The following is a 22,153-nucleotide window of genomic DNA, read 5'->3' as shown; positions in this document are numbered from 1 at the left end:
ATGTCGCAGTTGTAACGATGGGCCCCTGAACCCAACGCCCGCTGTCCCCCTGGCAGGCACTGGTAGCTAGTAGCTGCAGGGGTCCCGCTCTGCTAGCCCAGCTCCCTCGTGATCCCAGGCTGGTCCAGGCCGGGCGCCACATTCACAGCCTCCTTCGCAGGCACTGAGCAAGGAGCAGACCACGTCCTCTGAGGCCAGTGTCATGAGGAGCCTGCCCTTCTTCTGCTGTGGCCAGGTGACTTCGAACGGCCGCAGCTCCAAGCTACTGAGCATTCCCACCCCCCAGCCAATTTTCCTGAACAAGTAGTAGACAATCTTCCAGCTGATGTGGCATTTATTATGGTTGGGCCAGCGTTGGGAGCAGAGATGTCTATAAAATGGTGGTGAGCATAGGATGGAATCCATACTACAAAAACATGAAAAAGTCTATGGAAACCTGCATCATCCATACTTTTAAAGAGGACTTCTATGGGGAAATTCTCAATGTGGCCATCGTTGGCTACCTCAGGCCTGAAAAGAACTTTGATTCTTTAGAGTCACTTATTTCTGTGATTCAAGGCGATTTTGAAGAAGCTAAAGAAACAACTGGATTTACCCAAACATTTGAAACTCAAAGATGACAATTTCTTCCCAGTTTCTAAAGGCAAAATTACGAATGGCCACTGATGAACAGTCCCTTACCTGTCCACCCACTAGTGTCTCAGGGCTTCTGATACAGTCTCATCTTGATCATATTTTAAATCAAGCATTTCTTGCAGCTGTCAAGAGGTCTCCAGCAGTTCACTTCAACAGTTGCATAGTACTAAGAAATTCATTCAGAAATCAAGACTTTAAATGTAATATGTTGATTAAAATGTAGCACTAGAAAACTAGCGTCTTGTACTGAAAATAAAGTCTGTGTGCATGGGTGGAAAAGCAAGTTACAGAGGAAAATGAAGACTGGCCATAGTTCCTGTGACCGTGGGCTGGGGCTGGCGAGCCCAGCCAGCATGCCCTGCTAAACAGAAGCTTTTCAGGAAAAGCACCGCACACATACAGCTTACCCAAGGAGGAAAATCTAGAGTTACTTTTATTATTTTGTGCATTAATATATTTTTACAGTCCTACAAACTTTCGTGAGCCTGGAGTCACTCATGGTTCCTCATGAGGTCACTTCCTGGTAGTGTCCCAATGCTCTGTGTGGAGTTACTTCAGGTTGCAGTGGCCTCGATTGCCCTGCATCGGAGCTTTTGCTTTTCTGCACAGTCCTGAGGATCCAGTAGTACTGAGGATCCAGCCCAGTGCCTTACTTACACGTTAGGCAAGTGTGACCACTGAACTAGGCTGCCGGCTCCCTTTACTTTTATAAGCCGTACAATGTCTACATGTTGCCTTTATGAAGAGTAGATGTTTTTGCTCTTTAACATTTTTGTGACTTTGGTTTATTTTTTTTCCCATATCGAACAACCATGTGGCCCAGAGATTACTTGTGTGTGTGCCATTCTGTTCAAAACTAAATGGTAGGCAGGTTCAAGTATGCATTGTATTTTTAAGAAAAATAAAATAAGCTTCATTTATTAAACAAACAAACAAAAAAAAACCTCAAAGCCCACATCCAGTAACATGCTTCCTAAAATAAGGCCACACCTCCTAATCCTTCTAATCCTTTTAAATAGCTTTACTCCCTGATGACTAAGCACTAAAATATATGAGCCTATGGAGGCTATTCTTATTCAAACCACCACAGACTGTAACAGGAATGATATACTGATATATTTTATTGCACATATGAGCCTTGTGAACATATCTGTGAAAGAATCCATATATAAAAATCAATGTGTTAAGTTAATCTACTTCTATGAAATGCCCAGCATAGGTGAATCCACACAGACAGAAAATAGACTGTTTACCAGGATGGGGAGGAGGCCATGATGGACAGAAATGTGAGCTCTACCTCAGATTGTTGAGCATGACAAAAACTCCTTAAGATAAGTGATAGCTGTATAGCCTTATGAACAACTTAAAATCACTGATGCTTCAAATGAACAAGAATTATGGAAGTGGCCACAAGAAAGGAAAGCTAGAAGTTTGGCCCAAGCGTGCTCCATCCTTCCTGTAAAGCTCCATGTTCTATTTCTTATCATTCTTGTGCACATTCAAATTTCTTATGGACTCATGGAGAGTTTGAGGAATCCCTCCAGAAGACAGAGGGGCACCTTCACTTCCCCAACCTCTTGTTTGTTTGTTTGTTTGTTTGTTTTTGTTTGTTTTTAAAAGAGAGGAATCTCATGACATACAGCTAACTATCCTGGAATTCTCTATGTAGACCAGGCTAGCCTCAAATTCACAGAGATCCAACCTGCTTCTACCTCTACTGAGTGCTTGGATTAAAGGCATGTGACACCATACCCGGCCTATTATTCCAGTCTTAACTACCAAGATTGACTCTCAGATCACACCTTACACACTGCACAGTCATTATATTCATATTGATGTAGTTGCAAAAATGGCTGCAAAAGGATTAAAGAGGCATGACAAAGTTCAGGGGTTTTTAGGAGTCTTTACTGTAGGCAAAGCGGAGGCTGACAGAGATGCAAAGAGAGTCTGAGAGGGGAAGTATTTAGATAACAAACCCTGTGGATGTCACTGCAGAGACAACCCATAAACTCAGTATAATGCTTAGCATCAGAATTGAATTGAGCTGTAGAGGCAATATGCAGGATTAGGTCCATGGAGGTGAAGTTGAGGAATGGGTCAACACAGATGGATAGGTAGACAGCTGGACAGAGGGATATTTGAGTAGAGCTTGTCAGCAGTGGGGACTGAGCTGAACTGAAACTCCTGGGACAATCAGGATTTTTCTTCCTCCCTAGTGACATATACACTAAGTGGTCAGGTGACAATGGGGTGTGGCTGTCTCTTTGCAGATTTAGATGTTTTCCTCTGGGGTGAAGGGGTTAGACTCTTAATCAGTCTGTTCTACTGGGTAAGTTCTTATATCTGGTCTTAGTACAACCAAGAGCCATGTAATCTCAATCTACTTTGATATGTTTATATGGTAGGACCCTTTTAATTTTTAGGAGTAAGCTATTTATCAGTCTTTGCATCATTAGCGGTATTAGACAGATGATGGAGTCTTACAAGGTGCACAGTCACCCGCCTCTGGATGTACACTCAAAATAGTCAAATGCGCTTTGAAAAATGGAATCACCCAGGGGAAGGGGCAGCCTGAAAGCCACATCTCAGAGCATGGAGTGACTTACAGCAGAGCATAGTGTGGTCTCAACACTTATTTAAGGGTGGACTCTATGTCATTTTTCATCCCTAAATGCACAACTGCCATTTGGAAGCAGGCATAGCCTGGTGGTGGTGGTGGTAGTGTTGGGCGGGGAACCAAAGGCTTATGCTAGGCAACACTTCTGAACTAAGTCCCCAACCCCAAACTCTCAATTTTCAAAGTCAGACACCTCCTTCCCCTCCCCAAAGTAACTCCTGCAGCACAAGCCTTTCTACTTCCTCTTCCCAAAATGTCTGTCCATCTCGAGATCGTTCACAATGATAGTATTCTGAAGCATGTCTACATCTCCCATGTGTGAGCACTTCCAGACGAGCATCTGGGCAGGTCTGGAGTCAGGGAGGCCTAGGAAAGTGGTTCTCCCTCCCTTGGCCTCAGCAGAGTCCCCAGGGGATGACAATAAGGATTGTATTATTCCACAATGATTAAGGTCAGGGAAGGGAAACTTCAGTGAAAGAGCAAGTCATGTACTGAGTCCAGAAAGATGAGAGTAAGTGACAACCTGCATTCACTAAATCTTAGGATGCTCGGTAAAGGAAGCCCAATATTATTGTTGCTGTTACTATTGCTATTTAGTTTTTCATGTATTTATTTAAGGGTGTTGTACACATGTACAAGTGGAGGTCAGAAGACAACACTCAAGAGTTAGAATGTGTCCTCCTCCTCCTCCTCCTCCTCCTTCTCCTCCTCCTCCTCCTCCTTCTCCTTTTCCTTCTTCTTCTTCTACCACATGGGTCCAGGTGGGGAAACTCAAGTCATCAGGTTTGGCATCAAACGCCTTTATCCACTGAGCCATCTTGCTGACCCTACAATCATCATCAGCATCAGCATCATCATCATCATCATCATCATCATCATCATCATCATCATCATCACAGTGCTGACCCTACAATCACCATCCTCCTCCTCCTCCTCCTCCTCATCATCATCATCATCATCATCATCATCATCATCATCACGCAGTTCTTAGAGATGTTAAAACTTTGGCTGGCACAAGAGTTAAATAAATCAGTGTACTTTCTCCTTGATCCAGTCTCCCAGGGCACTGTTTCTACTTGTACATTTTCATACATGGGCTTGGGTAATTTTCTATTTCATCTGCCGGCTTTCTTGCCAGCGAGAACCACTCTGGCCCACACAGTATAATGACTAGAACTGTACATTTACCCAACATAGCATAGGTGCAGTTTGCTTTTACTTTTGCTTCATTTTGCCCCCAAGGAAAGCTATTTCTCCTTTTACAGTGTTTGCAGCTACAGAATTAGAGTGAGAGGCAGGATGGACCACACACGAAGAATCTGCACTCGGGTTGACTTGACTTCACTCTTAAATTTCCAGCCAGGAAGCTTGAAACTAAAACAAACTGCAGTGCATTTGACTGCGCGGTAGGCAATGACCTCGCTTATTCCGAAAACATAAATTAACGAACCATTGAAAAGAAATCCTTTTCAATGATAAGTAATAGTCTTTGAAAAGAATGTTTCCTGTTTTTTTTTTTTAAGCTGAGTTGCCAAGGTAATAACAGTTGTTAATAGTCAAGATGTCCACTGCTTGTGGCAGAAAGGAAGAACTGTTAGTCCAACACCCCCACACTGGAATCAGAAGCTTGCTTGCTCTGGGATAGGAATCCTCTCACACCATAATTGATGGCCAGGTGAAAGAAACCTTAGGAGTTTATGGTGTGGCTAAGAAAGAAAGAAAGCAACCAAGAAACAGACCTACGAAGCAGCCAGCTGGACCAAAACCAGAGAGGGCGCTGTGAACAGACATGGTTATGTAGAGGCTGTGGATAGACACCAAACTGAAAGACCAAGTAAGAGGTGGGCAATGATACGGGCCACCCCCTTCCTCGTGGAGGTTCTTGGGGACCTCAGCAGGAGCGTGGCTGTGGAGAACTGAAAGCACAAGAAGTAGGAGAGAAAATGAGGACACGGGACCACATACCCATGGACTTCCTGGAGATTTTTATTTAGAGTGACAGTGCTTCTAGGTGAAGACGTTGGAGCAGGAAATGTTGAGGAGACTCGAGAGCACGTGGGGTGTAGTGGGCTCAGTGCCTCCGGAGAAGGGAAATGGATACACTGACGAAGGGGAAAATGCCAAGAGTGAAATGTTCAAGTCCACGAGAAGAGAGTGGGACAGAAGCCGGTGTCAATTCTGAAACAGAAAAGAAAGATGCCTCTCTACATGCAGATATTTTTGCAGACTTTATTTTCTGTAGAAAGATGAGCATCCTTTTGAGTTGCTTTCTCACCTCCCAAGGAAAACGTGAGACAACTCAACAGGTGCGAGTGGACACAGCATAGGGGGCGATGATTTAGGAACAGTCTGTCCAGTGCGGGGTAGCCTCTTGGTAAAGACGAAAAGCAAACTCACACAGGGGACAGCAGCAGCGACAGATGCCCTAGCTGCACCAAAGAAGTGTGGCTTTGACCTTAACGTAGGATAAGGCAGAATAGTAGAGGGGTTTCTCAGGCTCCGTGCGCAGGGCTGCCCAGAAAGAAGACAAGTTGTAAAACTGAGTTGTCACCACTGGAATTCAACTGCATTATTATACTGGAACAGAGTGAGCCAAGAAGTTTATGATATGTGCCCATGGGACTCACTCCTCGGGGCTACAGAGATGGCTCACAGTTAAGAGCAGTTGGTGCTTTTACAGAGGACCTAGGTTCGGATCCCAGGATCCAAACGGTAGCTCAGAACCACCCTGAGCTCAGAGTTCAGGGGGTCTGATGCACGCTTCTGAACTCCGAATTCCGAGAGCCCCAGACACACACTGAGTGCACGGACACACGTACAGGAAAAGCACCTCTAAACATAACATAAAATAAGCATAAAACAAAAATGTTTGAAAAGAATTCCTCTCTGGTAAGAACAGAAGAGCAGACATGCGACTGATGGCAAACACTAAGGGAAAAAAAGCTGACAAATGGGAACTTGGGTCATTGATACTGAAGTTGTAATTTGTTTATTGTATTTGTTAGAGTACAGATATCAGGGTGCGTTGGACAGAATGGCACAAAAAGGCATTGGAGAATGAAACAGAAGAAATTTAGTATGTCTTATTACTTAGCACAGTGAGATTAAGTTCAAAAAACGAACTTGAGAGCTGCACCTGGTAGCACACACTCTTCATCCCAGGGCTCCATTGAATAAGGCTCTTTCTAGTAACCCTGTCTCGAAAAACCAAAAAAAAAAAAAAAAAAAAAAAAAAAAAAAAAAGGCTCTTTCTAGTAAAATGCATTAAGGATCTTTTGGAAATGTCTGTAGGGAGCCGCAGCTGCCACCATATATATATATATATATATACACACACACACATACATACATACATACATATATATACACATACATATATATACATATATATACATACATATACATATATATATACATACATATACATACATATACATATATATATACATACATATACATATATATATATACACATATGTACTGAACACCTGGTCTCCGGCCAGAGCAGAGAGCATTGATAAACAGGCCTTAGTTGGAAAAGCTGAGTGCCTCTAGTTTGTGATGCAAGCTGGCATGATTTCCCGCAGCCTATTATGCTTTGCCACGTAGCTGATGCTGATTGGGACCAGGGAAAGTATTTAACCCACAAGGGCTGGGGGCTGGGGAGAGATATAGATATATAGATTAGATAGAATTAGAGGTAAGATGTAAGATTTAGGAGTAAGTATGTAGAATTGGGGCTGGTAATGGGATAGGAGAGAAGATGTAGATTTAGAAGTAAGATGTAAGGATAGATGTAAGATATAGAATTAGGAATAAGTATGTAACTAATAAGATGTAAGTAGTAATAAGTAAGATGTAAGCAGAAGATATAGAAGAATATAAAAGAAGCTAGCTAGAGAAGAAGTAAATATGAAGGTTCCTGATTAAACTGCATGGAGAAGGGCTCGGTGTTTGCCTCCTTACTTCTAACTGGACGGGTAAGGCGGCCGACAAGTGTCAGTATTGCAGAAATACCAGGAAAGGCTGTGAGAATTTTCACAAACGCTGAAGACACATCACAGCTCACAGCCACTTGCTGAGCCTCAGTGAATCCTGTGCTGCAGAGGCAAACGGTCCTGGCAATAATGGGTATGGACGGTTAAAATTTTATACTGACAGAAACTTACAAAGCTGATGGCTATCCTGTGGTTAGGTAACAATATATCTCTATTCTGTTTCAAACTTTATTTATTTGTTTGGGGTGGTGTGTGTGTGTGTGTGTGTGTGTGTGTGTGTGTGTGTGTGCTCACATACATGCCATAGCATACCAGTGGAGACAAAGGACAGCATGCGGGTCTGTTTTCCCCTTCCACTGTCTGGTTCCTAGGGAGGGAACTCTGGTAGCCCAGCTTGAGAGCAATCATCTTTACCCACAAAACCATCCTTCTGGCCCCAGAATACATCTCTATTCTCATGAAATGCACCCTGAAGGATTTGGGATAAAAAAAAAAACAAGGTGTAACTTGCCATCAAAGAGATAAGAGGATGTGTTCCAGAGGTTGGTCAGTCAGCCACACCACAGCTGTTTATAGATAGCAAAAGTGGCAAAGAAAATGGGATAAAATTTAACAAAGGTAAACCCAGGTTAAAAGGCATATGGATATTTGTATTATTTTTGTTTTTTGCAATATTTTGCAAATTTGATATTATTTTCAAGTGAAGTTAATGAAAATACTAGACAGATTAGTAATATAATTAGAGAATTAATAACAGAAAGCTCTCAGAGATGACATTGCCTGAATCTTTCCTTATATGGATGAGAAAAACTGTAGGTTATTATCAGGAGCACAACCAAACTAAAGCTCAGTTCACTTTGTAAAGTTAGGTGTGCACCTCTGTCCTAGGACCTAAACATTATAGTTCTGGATATTTACAAAGACCAACTTAACATCCAGGACTACAAAAAGCTTTGTGTGAAACTGTAAATAGCATTTGTGTATTGTTGTAAAATCCATGTGATAGAATGCTAAAGAATGAATTCCTGATACATAGGACAATAAACACACATCTCAAAAACAGTAGGAATGATTCCCACTTGTTTGTAAAAGGTTGAATAATAGTAATATTTATTACTTAAAGGTTGTAGTTGTTGTTTTAAATCAAATTCATAAGGGAAACTGTCTTTACCTGCAATTTGGTTTTGTTGGTTTTCTTTGGTTCATTATTTGTTCTTTACCCAGTTCTGCTGATGGCTGTATTGTCTAGAACTTGGACAATATCAGTCAGGATGTTTACAGTAACAGGATCTCCAGTCTTTGTTAGCATGTTTTACTCCTTCACACATGGAAATGTCTTAATATTTTATTTTTGCTTAAGCTGTCAGTCATTGATGAAATAACTTGTGGGAAAGAGTCATATTTTATCTTTAATCACATACTTGACATTTCCTTTGCTCCTCCTGTCTTCCTGAAGATTCATATCTCTGGGCTGGAGAGGTGGCTCAGTGGTTAAGAGCACTCCTTGCTCTTGGGAAGGACCTGAGGTCAATTCCCAACACCCACAAAGAGGAGTACAATTGTCTGTAAATCCACTTATAGATGATCTCACACCCTTTTCTTGACTCTAATGGCACTGCATGCATGTGGTACACAAACATACACATGGGTTAAACATTTATATACATAAAAAAATGAAATAGATACTTTTAAAGTAAAACTCAGATCTCTGGGCAGGAGAGGCAGTTCAGCAGGGAAGTGTGTCCACTGCTCTTCTGGAGAACCTGAGTGTGAATCTAGCACCCATGTCAGACAGATCACAGACACCTCCAACTCCAGGTCCTGGAAGACTTTCTCTTCTGGCATCTGCAGGCACCGCACTCACATGTGTGTGCCCATAGGCACACTGTTAGAAAACAAAATTGTTTTGTTGTTGTTTTTAAGAACAATGAATCGTTCCACCTCAGTCAGAACTGTCTTAAGCATTTAAATCTGCTGGAGACACATTTTCTCCATTGCTCCTTGATGTTTATTCTTACTTTGCCTTAATTTTACCATGACAGTCCCATTGGATTTAAACTCTGGGTAGCCTATGTTTTTCTCATTACTTTTACTGTGTGTCATCTTACTGGCTACTTGTGTCCAGTATTGCTGATGGCAAGACAAGGTTAATTTTTATCATAGTTTTCCTGCACACAGTGTGCCCCTTTTCTCCACAGAATGAACTTTAAACAGTTTGACCTTCTGTTCCTAAGTGCATTTTTTTCTTCATATCTCTTCTACCGAGGATTCCTGAGTTTGTGATCTGAAGGTTTTTGTTTTCTCGTTACTTCTTAAAAGTGGAGTATTTTATTCCACTTTTCCTCCCTCCCACTTTTCTTGTCTTGCAGCCTCCACTCCTATGCATGCTAGTCCTTTGGAGTTATCCTAGAGGTCACTAATGATGTCTTCAGCATTATCCCTAGCTGTTCTCTCCACTTCAGTTTCATCAATTACTGTTGACATACCCCTCCCCCAAGCTGATAAACCCGTGTGTCCAACATGTGCCAGTCTTATTCAATTCCCTGTCAAATATTCTTCCATCTCTGGAATCTCTGTTGGTTCTTTTCTTAGAATTGCTTTTTTCACCTTGCCCTTATCTAACACATGCTCTGTAGATGTTTTAGCATATTTTAAAGTAATTTTATGGTCCTTGTCTTCTAATTCCAAAATCGATTTGTCTGTCACCCACCCTGCTGCTATCGGACATTCTGCCCCGTTCTTATCTTTGGATGACATTGTGTGCCTCATGTCTACATTTGATAGAATGACATAGAAATGCCATGGATGGTACATTTGATGTTTCTGGATTTGATTATTTTCTTCTGAGGGGTATTTTGTTCAGCAAAAGTCAATGAAGGATCATTTATCTCCTGAAAGACTGATTAGCTTTTAAAGGGGTCATCCGTATAAGCATTGTCATTAATCTTATGGTGGTTTCCTTAATTTTGGAAAGTGCCTTTTGCTCCTAGGCCATGGCCCTTCTGTGGCCTCAGTGGAGAAGCTGAAATGATTACAAATGTCATCTAAGTCATCAGGGTGTGAGCTGTAAGCTCAGATGTAGCTGTCTCTGCTTAGTGTTATCAGTCCCCTGGGTCCCTATGTTCATTTGCCTCTCTGCCGTCTCAGAACCTCATCCTGTGCAGTCCCACATCTGAAGAAAGTTTATAGGTGTATTCAGTTCTCCAACTATGGGTTTCTTAATCTAACATGGTTTTATATATGAAAATAAGGTTCTATGTCATCCCTGCGATTATAATGTTTGGGAAATCTTTTTCAGAAGTTGAGTGTCACTGTGATTTTGTCAGAGTCTAGAATTTTACAGTGGCCTAATGGTTCCCAGTCAGGGAAAAAAATCAATTTGACAATAAGCAAGTTTCCCTCTTGATTAAGACTCTGAGGACAAAGTTCTTTAGAGAAACTCTTTCTCTTTTTTACCATCTTTGAGCTTCCACTCTCCACAGGTTCACCCAAAGGAAGCATTCAAGGTAACCGAGGGTTGTCTCAGTTTTTGGCAGGTGTTCAGATGTGACTGTATGGGATGAGATTTCTAGAAAGTTCCAGAAAAAACAACATGGATAGGAAGACCAAGGAAACCGAGCAGACAGCTCCGCACTTCTGCACCCCTGGGAAGACTGAGGTTGGAGCTCATGCCTTGCCCAGTTAGGTGAGCTTGGTAGTGATCTCAGCTTCTCCACGGACTCCTCAGAGGTGAGGGGATCCTGAGCCTGGAATCAGGATCAAAGGCCACATTCCACTCTGAAATTAATGGAAAATAGGAATATAAAGTGTTTTATTAATTAGAACTTAAACTCTTTTAAGATCTAACTAGCTAATTCAAGTAATTTGCCAGGCAAAGGAAGAAAGACAAGGACCTAGTGTGGTATCATACACTTGTAACTCCAGAACTCAGGAGGCTGAGGAAGGAGGATGGTCATGTATTTGAGGCCAAACAAAACTACATATAAGATCTTGTCTCAGGCTGAATTGAGGGTAGACATAGAGAAAAATCGGAAAGATACTAAGTTCTGATGCTTGGGGCTTGACTCGGGCTTCTTATGTGCTTCCATATCAGAAGATGGGGTCCTTTTGAACCTCACCTATCCTGTGAACCTATTGGTCCAAGCCATAAACTTTTACAATCCAGTCATCAATTCAGAATTCCAAAAGGGCATTCTGATATTGCTGGTAGAGATTAAGAGAGTAGGAACCCTCCAGGGGTAAAGTTTCTTTTTTAACTCCTCAAATGACTTTAAACACAGCCATAGAATTAGCTCCAGTATCAGAATGAGTTAAGGACGGTGGTCAGTGGGCCGATAATCTTCTCCAGCTTCCAAGAACGAACTCCATTTTGGCTTCTTAGATTTAATGTGTAACATCATATTCCTTTGGCACCAGAATCTATTTGCTGTGTCTTGATTCCAAGGAATACATGATGAGAACTCACTGAGTTTTGGTGGAAAGAGTTTTGCCTGGTAGAATTCAAAAGCATTTTTCCCTTTAGACCAGTTATTTACTAAGATATATGAGTTATTAATGTGAAAGTAAATAGTGTGGTCAGTGAGGTTTTGGTAGATAAATTAAACCTATATCCTTTACATGTGTGGTGGTTAATAACCCATTTTCACATGTGTTTAAATGAAGTACTTCAAATTATTATTTCATGGGCTATCAGGAATATTTCAAATATTAGACTTTTTCTATATCTGGCCATTCATTTGACTTTTATTCCAAGTTCCATGGCATACCCTGAAGTCGGACATGGATAAAACGTAGCTTTGAGATTCAAGAAGTTCACAAAGGCTGTTATTATAGCAGGGGACTTGTGCCCTAGCAGAACTGTTGCTGGGCCCATTGAACACAAAAAAAGTGAATAATGAGAACAGAACGGGACATGAAGAGAGGCACTGTGCTGAATCTGAGGCAAGAGCATCCCAGTGAGATAGGAAGGAGGCTACTGTGCCAATCCTGAACAAGCAAGCAGAACCGACCAACCGCAGTCCCCAAACTCCGCCAAAGGCATAACAGGATGGGAGAAAGAGGCTTGACAGACCACATGAGGCACCCAAGGACTAATATGCCTTGTCCCAGGGATTGGATTCACTGAGAAGAGCAAACTGGAAGGGCTTAGACTAGAAACAAAAGAACAAGTCAGAAATTTTTATGCCTGTCCAAATGAAAAATTGTAGCAATGGAATATTTTTTAGCTATGGGAAGAAATAAAGGACCAGCCCATGCTGCAATACAGTTGAACCAAAATGACATCATGCTAACCAAAGGAAGATGGCCATGACGCTCATGTAGTGTCTGATTGTATTTTTATGAAATGGGAGAATTGGCTAATTTATAAAGACAAAATTGATTGGGGATTGCCATGTGCTGGTAGCTAGAAGGAAGTGAAAGATAAGGAGTGTAGGGACCCTTCCTGGGGTGATGAAATGGTCTAAACTAGATTTTGGTGATAGATTCATGGCTTTGTGTTTATGAGCCCCTGAGCTATATGTAGCAGAGCATGGATTTGGTGGTAGTAGCTCAGTGTCAGAACACCTTACTATAACTCCCTGAGATTGATCACAAACTCACAAAATCAGACAGACAGACAGACACACACACTGACACAAATACAGATACACATACAGACTTACACACACAGACACACACACACAAGACACACACACACACACACATACATGCTGAGCCACCCGGGGTGTGCATTTCTTAATCAAAAAGCAAATGATGAAAAGGGAGAGGTCCTGATGCCCTGATTCTGTACAGCTGGTTGTGTGGATGAATGCCAGAGTTAAGGGGAGTATCAGTAAGCTAAGGATTCCATAGCAAAGACCATGGGTTGAGTGTCTAGGTAACAAGAGTTTATTCCCTATGATTCTGAAGAGCAGAGAAGCCCCAGGTTAAGATGTCTACAGATCTGGTTGAAGGTCCTCTTCTTAACAGACAGTTCCTTCTGTGTTCTCACATAAAGAGAGAGCTGATCTATCTGAAACCTCTCCCTTTCCTTGTGAGGGCACTAATCCTGTGACAGAAACATCACCCTTATGACCCCATCTAAGTGTAATTGCCTCCCCAAGACTTACCTTCAAATGCCATCACATAGAGGATTGGGGCCCTAATACTTACACTTGAGGGTAGTCAAGAAATCCATCCATCCAAGAATTATTGAGATGGTGATGAGTAATCGAGTAGCTAATGAAACTATGACATGTCCAAAGGTTGGGCAGCTTCCCTGATGGTCTAGCTCCTGCCTTCTTCCCTTATGTGTCCTTAAGCTTGTTCATTTGAGGAAAGACTAAGGCTTAGGCTAGGCCATTAGAGAAGATTCCTGCTTAAGAAACAGACTGAAGCACCTTTGAAAGTCATCAGCAAGCAAAGTGCTAAGCAAATGCCTCACTGAACCTCGTGAGTTTTAAGAACATCTCAAAGTTATGCTATGCAGGTTCCTCAGTTCTATGATATTGTCTTGGCATAGCGATCATGTCCTCCAGCTAGACACTGACCACTGGCTTTGGTGTCTTTGAGAAGTGTATATCCTCTCCGCTGCCTGCTCTGTGGTGTCACTGTACCAGCTTTCTTACTTATCTACTAATGAAGTGCTTACACTCAGCTCACATCATAATTAGGGTTCATTTAGTTCAAGGGCTTTGTAATTAATCTCTTACACTAATTAATTTTTTAAACACTAATGCATCACAAAATATGTGAAAGCAAAACATTTTTCTTACCAACAAATTAAATGAAGCTTCTTTGGTTTAAGAGCAGAGCAAGAGGGAAAAAAATTGATAATTCTCTCTGCTGGAAACCAGCTTTTAGGTTGACATTAATATTTGTACTTGGAGGGGCTGGAAAGAGGGTTCAGCAGTTACGAACCCTGTCTGCTCTTAAAGGTTCAAGTCCCTCGCCGGGCGGTGGTGGCGCACGCCTTTAATCCCAGCACTTGGGAGGCAGAGGCAGGTGGATTTCTGAGTTCGAGGCCAGCCTGGTCTACAGAGTGAGTTCCAGGACAGCCAGGGCTATACAGAGAAACCCTGTCTCGAAAAACCACAAAAAAAAAAAAAAAAAAAAGGTTCAAGTCCCTCACAACTGTCTAACTCCAGTTCCCAGGGAATCAACCTCTTCTTTCGGCCTCCTTGGATACAGGCACAGATCTATGTGGGAGCAGAACACACACATACACACACACACACACACACACACACACACACACACACACACACACACACACACGAAATGTAAGTTGATCCCCCAAACATGCTCTGCCTGTTTTTCTCAGCTAGCCGAGCGTTCTTTCTCAATCAGACTGTAGTTCTTAAGGAGAGAAGGGTCTGATCGATCTCACCTGTGATCCCCGCACTAGGGAGGCTGAGAATCCGAAGCCAACCTGGGCTATATGCTGAGTTCCAAGTTCCAGGTCAGCCTAGTCTACAGAATGAGACCCTGTCTCAAAAAGTAAGCAAATGTGAAAATATGACTGGGGGAGGGGGGAGGGAGAAAGGGAGGGAGGGAGGGAGAAAGGGAAGGAGGGAGGGAAAACAATGTTTTGTTTGTATCTAGCTAGTATTTCTTTACTTGAATGAGGATTTTTGCTGCAACCTCAAACATTGCCAAGGTAGTTGCTGTGTGTTACACCATTTATTGGTATCATTCAATCAACAGAGGCCTCATGTGACATCTTTTTGTTGTCCTTTACTTTATTGTTTTCTGTCCTGGGACTTGAACCCAGCCTCATGCATGCAAGGGCAGCCCTCTACCCATTGAGGAATACTCTCAGACAGATATCCTGCTTCATGAACCTAAAACACATGTTGCTATATTTCACCTGCTGCGACCCTGCCTGTCCCCTGGAGTACCCTCAACAGCTCAGAAGACACTGCTCAACTTCAAACTCTAACTTTGTCTTCCTGGCTGCCGTCATTAACATATCTTTTTTGTGTTTTCTCGTTTGTAATACTGTTGGCACATTTGGGAGTTGCTTGAGGATTAAATCAATTTTTACAGGAAGTGTGCCTAGGACTGGAGTTAGCGAATGAGTGTAAACTGAAGTCATAAAACTGCCAAAATGAGAGACACAGCAAGCCAAAGTTGCTCAGGGGAGCTGCTGTAGCACTTGGACTGTTGAAACTGGCAATTTCTGCTCTGCAGCCATGCCAATCACAACCAGGGCGGTGGCACACAGCATGGCACCTTTGTGAAGGTGCCTAGAGAACAGCAATGGTCACTCTGTGACGTAAGTGGCAGAAAGGCCTCCCTTGCTATAACCTTGAAGTCTCCATATTATAGTTCTCTCGGTCAGCTCACTTCCAGCCCAGGGACTCTGCCTACATACTCTTTGTTGTCCATTTAGGCTACGGCTGGGCTCATAAGCATGTGTTCCACGAAAACCATGTGTCAGAAGCTTAAGCCCCAGTGCAACAGTACTCAGAGGAGAGATGCTTGTGAGGTGATTAAACCACAGGGGAACTAGAGTGGATAAGTATCACTGAAAGGGGCTTCAACAGAGTGCATTGGCAGATACAGGTCCTCTCAGCCATTGCAGAAATGGAGCCAGGAGGATCTCTTGAGCCTAGGAATTTGAGGATAGTCTGTGCATCATTAGTAAAACCAAATGGAACAAAATAAAATGACACAGACTTGAGACTCGGTTTGATCTCTTGCTTTCTCTTACCCTCTCTCAGCCTGTAGGAAGACATTGTAGGAAGACATACCATGAAGACCCTAGCTAGAGGCTACCACCTTGCTATTCCACTCCCCAACCTCCAGACCTGTGTGAAATCCTCTTACATTGTAAATTACAGTTTGTAGTGTTCTGTTAAGACACAAAACAGTCCATGATTTCTAGAAGGGCCAAAGATGAAAACTGGCTTTGGTCTTTTGGGTTCAAGTTATTTTGGTGGTGTTTTTCATGATTCTGCTTGCCCAATCACTTTGTGAAAGGGTGCGGTAATATAGACCAAAGACTAAAACTGGTTCTTCGATATCATTTTTAATTAGTATTTCTATAATGTTCAATTAAGATCTAATGGTTTCCTCCCCTCATGTTTATTATCCGTGTGTGTGTGTGTGTGTGTGTGTGTGTGTGTGTGTGTATGTTCATGTTGTACACATGCAATTAGCCTCTTTCTTTTTGGTAGCTCTTTTGATGTTTTTTATATAGATTTTAAACATATATATGTGTATACATATATATACATATACACACATATATATGCGTGTGTTAGTGTATTTGTCTTTTATTATACTTATTTCAAGCATTTTCTGTCATTTGGCCATCTGCCTTTTAATTTCTCTACAGTATTATGTGCAGATCTCCCTTTTTAGACCACACTGTGGTTTTAATGCTAATGTCGCTAAGCCTATTGCACTTTTCTTTTGTGGTCTCTTCCCAGCTTGTATGCAATTTCAGTCACGTCCCCTCTCAGCCTTTGCCCTTCTGAACAGAAATCCTATTCATTGAACTCCGATGGGAATTCTGAGGCCAGTCTCCACAGTGTCGCTGCCACCCCTGGGGCCACCTTCACCCAGACACAGATGTCACCTATTGTACACTTCTTCCCAAACGGTTCCTTTAAAAAAAAAAAAAAATTAACACTAAAACATCATGAGAAATATGTTGATGTGTGTGACTGGGCTTTATGCAGGCTTTGTTGAATCCCTTCTCCAAAGAGACCCGAGCCCTCTTTTGTGTCTTTAAAAGGCACTTGGAGCCCTTCATTTGTGCTTGTAGCGGGGAATTTGTTTGCCTCCAGACACACTCATTCCACCACTCCTACCAGGCCCAGCTCCCATTGCTTCTCATCGTTGTAGACTTACGAGTCAAACTAGGTAGGTACCATTCGAAAACCTTAGGAATTACCATGAACTTCACCTCCACCATACTAGCAAATAAACAACCTCTGAAACCTCTGAACTTCTCCAAAAACTGGCATGTGAAATTGTAATTAATAATAATCACTTGCACAGAATTTCCTGATGATAGTGGGGGTTTTGGCCAATTTTATCCCATCTAATATTCAAAAGGGCAAATTATTTTTTTTCCTTTTATAAATCAAGAAGCCAAGTGTTCAAGAGCCAAACGTCGTGAACACAGATCTCTTAAAACAAACCGAATGTTATTTCTTAGTTATTTTGTTTCTCATCCAAGTTTCTATTCATGATGTCATCTTTTTGATGTATGTTTTTATATTGACATAATTTCAGATTTATGAAAAAATATTTTAAGCACAGCTCAGAGAATTTTTATGCTATTCTTCTGGCTCCCTCAAATATCACTATGTCACGTGGCTGTAATGTTATCAAAATGGGAAAACACCCTTGGTGCATTGCCGTCCCAAATCCATAGGTTTCATTTGCATTTCCCTGGTTTCTCCTTGCTCCTGTTCCTTTTCTGCTCTGGGGTTGAATCTGATATTGTGTTGGGTGCCTGTGCACTCAATCTCTCTAATCAGTCCTAACTCTGCATGAGAGTCTGAACATGGCTTCTTTGGATTTTTCTGCATCCTCAAAGCTGAAACCATTTAAACACTTCTGGCAATGATGTGACAGTGAGAAGGAATGGTCTGTTCTCTGTGCCTCTGTAGGGTGCACAACGCCAGCTTCTCCAGTCACTCGAGTTGCTAACTGTGATCTTCAGGTTAACAGGGTTCTCCCGGACTTCTCCACTATAGAGATACTGTTTTCTCTACTTAAATAATAAATAAAATAGATTTTCTGTTTTTCTTCTTTTCATTCATTACTACATTGCTAAACAATAGCTTTCAAGTCAGACAGCAGTGGCACACACCTTTAATCTCAGCTCTCAGGAGGCAGAGGCAAGCATATCTCTGAGTTCAAGGCCAGCCTGGTCTACAGAGTGAGTTCCAGGACAGCCAGGGCTACACAGAGAAACCCTGTCTCAAAAACCCAAAATCAGACAAAAATCCAATAGCTTTCTATTTGGGCTATTTTTTCTTCATTTACTAGCATGGGTTCCATTATAAAAAAGAGCATTCCCATATCCATTTAGATATCTGCTTGATACTGACACCAGTATACCCATAAGTTGATATTAAATAGTGTGTTTAGTTCATTAATATCATGTCATTTTTCCTATTTTTGTCTGTGAGTGGTCCTTTAACATGTGTTCTATGTTCTTTTAGTACATCAGTATCTTTATTATTTTTGATCCTTTTCTTATTTTCAGATACAACATGTTTCAGATACATCTCACATCTCATGTTCTCCTATCCAATTCCTATGTTTGTCTATTTTCCAAGGAGCTCTAATTTGTTCATTGAGCATTTGGATGGCAAGTCCTTGGTTCCACACATGCTCACTGTAGTGGGGTTTTGTGGCTGATAGGTCTTTGCTATAGCCACAGCAGAGAAATGTGTGTATACGTGACTATGGCTAGTACTGTATCTAGAAATAAGGATAGTATTTAACTGTTTTACTGAATTTTTTTCCTCCAATATGCTTCTCTTGTTGAATTGCACTGGCTCATATTTTCAGTAATTAGTAAGTGGTAATAGATAGAGTGAGCATCTTAACTGAATTTCTGATCTTAGTGGGAAGTCTCTTTTTTACTATTATTAGATATTTTCTTTATTTACATATCATACAATAACTCCTTTCCCAGTTTTCCCTCAAAAAAAAAAAAAACAAAAAACAAAAAACAAAAAACCAAAAACCAACAACAAGGACAAACCCATGTTCCCTCCCACCCCCCTGCTTGCCACCCCACCCTCTCCTGCTTACTGGCCCTGGCATTCCCCTACACTTGGGCATAGAACCTTCCAGGGCCAAGGGCCTCTCCTCCCATTGATGACCGACTTGGCCATCCTCTACTATACATATGCTGCTGGAGCCATTAGTCCCACCATGTGTATCTTTAGTTGGTGGTTTAGTCCCTGGGAGCTCTGAGGGTACTAGGTAGTTCATATTGTTATTCGTCCTAAGGGACTATAAACCCTTCAGCTCCTTTGGTCCTTTCTCTAGCTCCTTCATTAGGGACCCTGTACTCAGTTCAGTGGATGGCTGTGAGCCTTTACTTCTGTGTTAGTCAGGTAGTGTCAGAGCCTCTAGGAGACAGCTCTATCAGGCTGGATTGTCCTTCCTTCAGTCTCTGTTCCATAGTTAGTCTCTGCAACTCCTTCCATGGGTATTTTGTTTCCCCTTTTAAGAAGGAATGAATTATCCACATTTTGGTTTTCCTTCTTCTTGAGTTTCTTGTGGTTTTGTGGATTGTACTTCGTGTCTCTAAGGTAGGGTTTCCTCATTAAGATGGTGGAATTTCCACACAAGGTATATATATTGTCCTATGTTAAAATTACCTGTCAATTCTTAATTTGTATTTTTGTTTTGGTTTTTCTCAATAATTAATTTTTTAAATTAACTTTATTTCCTGATTGAAGCCCTCTCTCCTCTCTTCCCAGCCCTGCCCTTACAAATCTCTCTACCCACTACCTCTTCCCCTTCTCTGAGGAGAAGGGGAAGTTCCCCTTGGGTACCACCCCACCCTAGGTCATCTAGTCCTAGAGGACGAGGCATATCTTCTCCACCTCAATCCCAGGATGTCCAGGTAGGGGAAGAGCCTGAGACAGCACCTGCTCCAGTTGTTAGGGGACCACAGGAAGGCAGAGCTGCACATCTGCTCCAAGTGTGCAGGGGGCCTAGGACTAGTCCCTGCATGCTCTTTAGTTGGTGATTCATGGGCCCAGGTTAGTTGAATCTGTAAGGTCTTTTTGTGATGTCCTTGACCTCTCCGGCTTATTCAATCCTTCTCTTACTCTTCCACAAGACTCCCCAAACTCTGCAAGATGTTTGGCTGTGGGGCTCTGTATTTGTTTCCATCCAATGCTGAATGGGGTCACCCAGGAGACAGTGACACTAGGCTCCTGTCTGCAAGCACAGCAGAGCATCATTAGTAGTGTCAGGAGTTGGCTGTCTCACATGGAATGGCTCTCAAGTTGGGGCAGTCATTGGTTGGCTGATTCCTCAGTCTCTGCTCCATCTTTATCCCTGCACATCTTGTAGGCAGGACAAATTTTGTGGGTAGGTTATTTATTACCTTTCAATTTTTTTTTCTTGTCAGATGTCTTTGTCAGCAAGAAGAAATCTAAATTCAAAAGGAATGAGAAGAAAAACAAAATTGTGACTGTAGATGCTATAAAACTGTAGCCATCTTTTTAACTAATGAATTAGCTAATTAATTAATTCTTTGCTCACAGGATCTCACTCTGTATCCCTGGCTGGCCTCAAACTCACAGAAATCTTCGTCCCTCTGTCTCTGAAGTGTTAAAGATGTCGTGACCCTTTAAAACAACCCAATTTAGTATTTTAAAAGAGTAAACTATCAACAAGATGGTAGAACAGAGAGGACATAAAGGGCTCTGAGAGTCTTCTCAGGGCGAAGAGGAATAAAATAAGGAGTAAGTTGAACAAAAAACTTATAGCTACAGATACTGTATGAAATTTAGAGGGAAGTCCTAGCATTTCGAAGACATAACATGCAACTCCAAAACAACAGCAAGGAACTGAGGAACATAGAAATGTCATTAATCTAACAGAAGACAGAAAATGAACCAACAAAGACAAAAGGAAATAGATGGCACACAGAAGGTGCATAAATAACACCAACCCTGTCAGTAATCACGATAAATATAGATTAATTTTTTTTAATGCCAAGACAACCTAGAAATAAAAAAGAAGGAAAGAAATTTAACTGAATGCTGTTGCTGGGTTATCTGATGAGCACGAGGAGGAAGAGAGAATAGAAGTGAATGGTGTGCTCAGTGGGATTACTGATCCTGATTCTTCCCCCTCTCTTCAACACACTTTTGTCGCACTTTTGCCAAAGCCCCCGCCCCACCAGTGCAGGGATAGAACTGAGGACCTAGAAGAAAGGAGCTAAGTGCTCTAACACTGAGCAGCAGCCCCTAGCCTTTGTCATCCCCTCTTCACATCCCAGCCTCTTGACTTTGTTCTCTTGATGGAATTTTACTTAGCTCAAAGAATGGACCAGGCTCATCAGTCCTAAGCTTTCCTCTTGTTCCTACTACCCTCTTGCAGCATTACCATTGCTATGAGCAGATTTTTCTCTGGTAGATGCTGTCATAGTGGGAGGGGAGACTATCTAGCAGACATTCCCCAGATAGCCCAAGGCCCGCAGGGACAAGATGCACAGCAGAGTAGAACACAACTTATGTCAGCAGAGCCCCAGCCAGCCATGTTCTGTGAACCGATCTTTTATTTTAGACTCAATGTGCTTACTGGGCATAATGGGGAGCTACAAGGCCGATAATCTCTTGCTCACCATTGTGAGGCCGGGTTTTGCACAAGGTGCTTTAATGCTTTGCAAACCTGCCTGGTCAGCAGTGCTGTGCAGGATGCACAGGCTACGCTACAATTCCTGGGATCAGCCGTAGGCCTTTTAAGCTCTTTCATGCCAGGGCAGTCACAGTGACTTATCTGGATTTATTTATTTATTTTGTCTGTTTATCCTAGATTATTCTGAGTATCGACCAGTATTTACAGTTGGTCCAACTCATTGGCTTCCAGGGAGTGTTTGAGACTAGTAATCTTTTCCACATTCATTTTTGTGGCTAGTGTTAATGACCTAAGGAAGATGATGCATTCAAGTGCCCAATCATCGTTCCTTCCCTGGGTTTGCCTTTTGCTAATTAGTGGCTCATGTTTAGTATTTAATCAGTTTTTCCTTTAGCATGCTCCTGTCCTCTTTCTTACATTTTACATTGGTTGGCAAAAATTCTCCTCTGTTCATCTGTTTTCTCCCTGCCTGTAAGTTTCCCCTGATCCTCATTTGACTCCTTTTGTTCTTAGGAAGGTCTATTTTTCTCATAATAACTCCTTTGCTTCTGACAACAGTGGTGATATA

At 41.9% G+C, this 22,153-nt stretch overlaps 1 pseudogene; it reads left to right on the top strand.

Moving 5' to 3' along the window:
* The first annotated feature begins 202 nt into the window (after positions 1-202).
* LOC116080658 lies at positions 203-666 on the top strand (annotated as a pseudogene).
* Positions 667-22,153: the final 21,487 nt, after the last annotated feature.

Source organism: Mastomys coucha, unplaced genomic scaffold (assembly GCF_008632895.1).
Source record: "Mastomys coucha isolate ucsf_1 unplaced genomic scaffold, UCSF_Mcou_1 pScaffold6, whole genome shotgun sequence".
NCBI classification, from domain to species: domain Eukaryota; kingdom Metazoa; phylum Chordata; class Mammalia; order Rodentia; family Muridae; genus Mastomys; species Mastomys coucha.
This window is presented reverse-complemented; position numbering and strand designations above follow the sequence as displayed.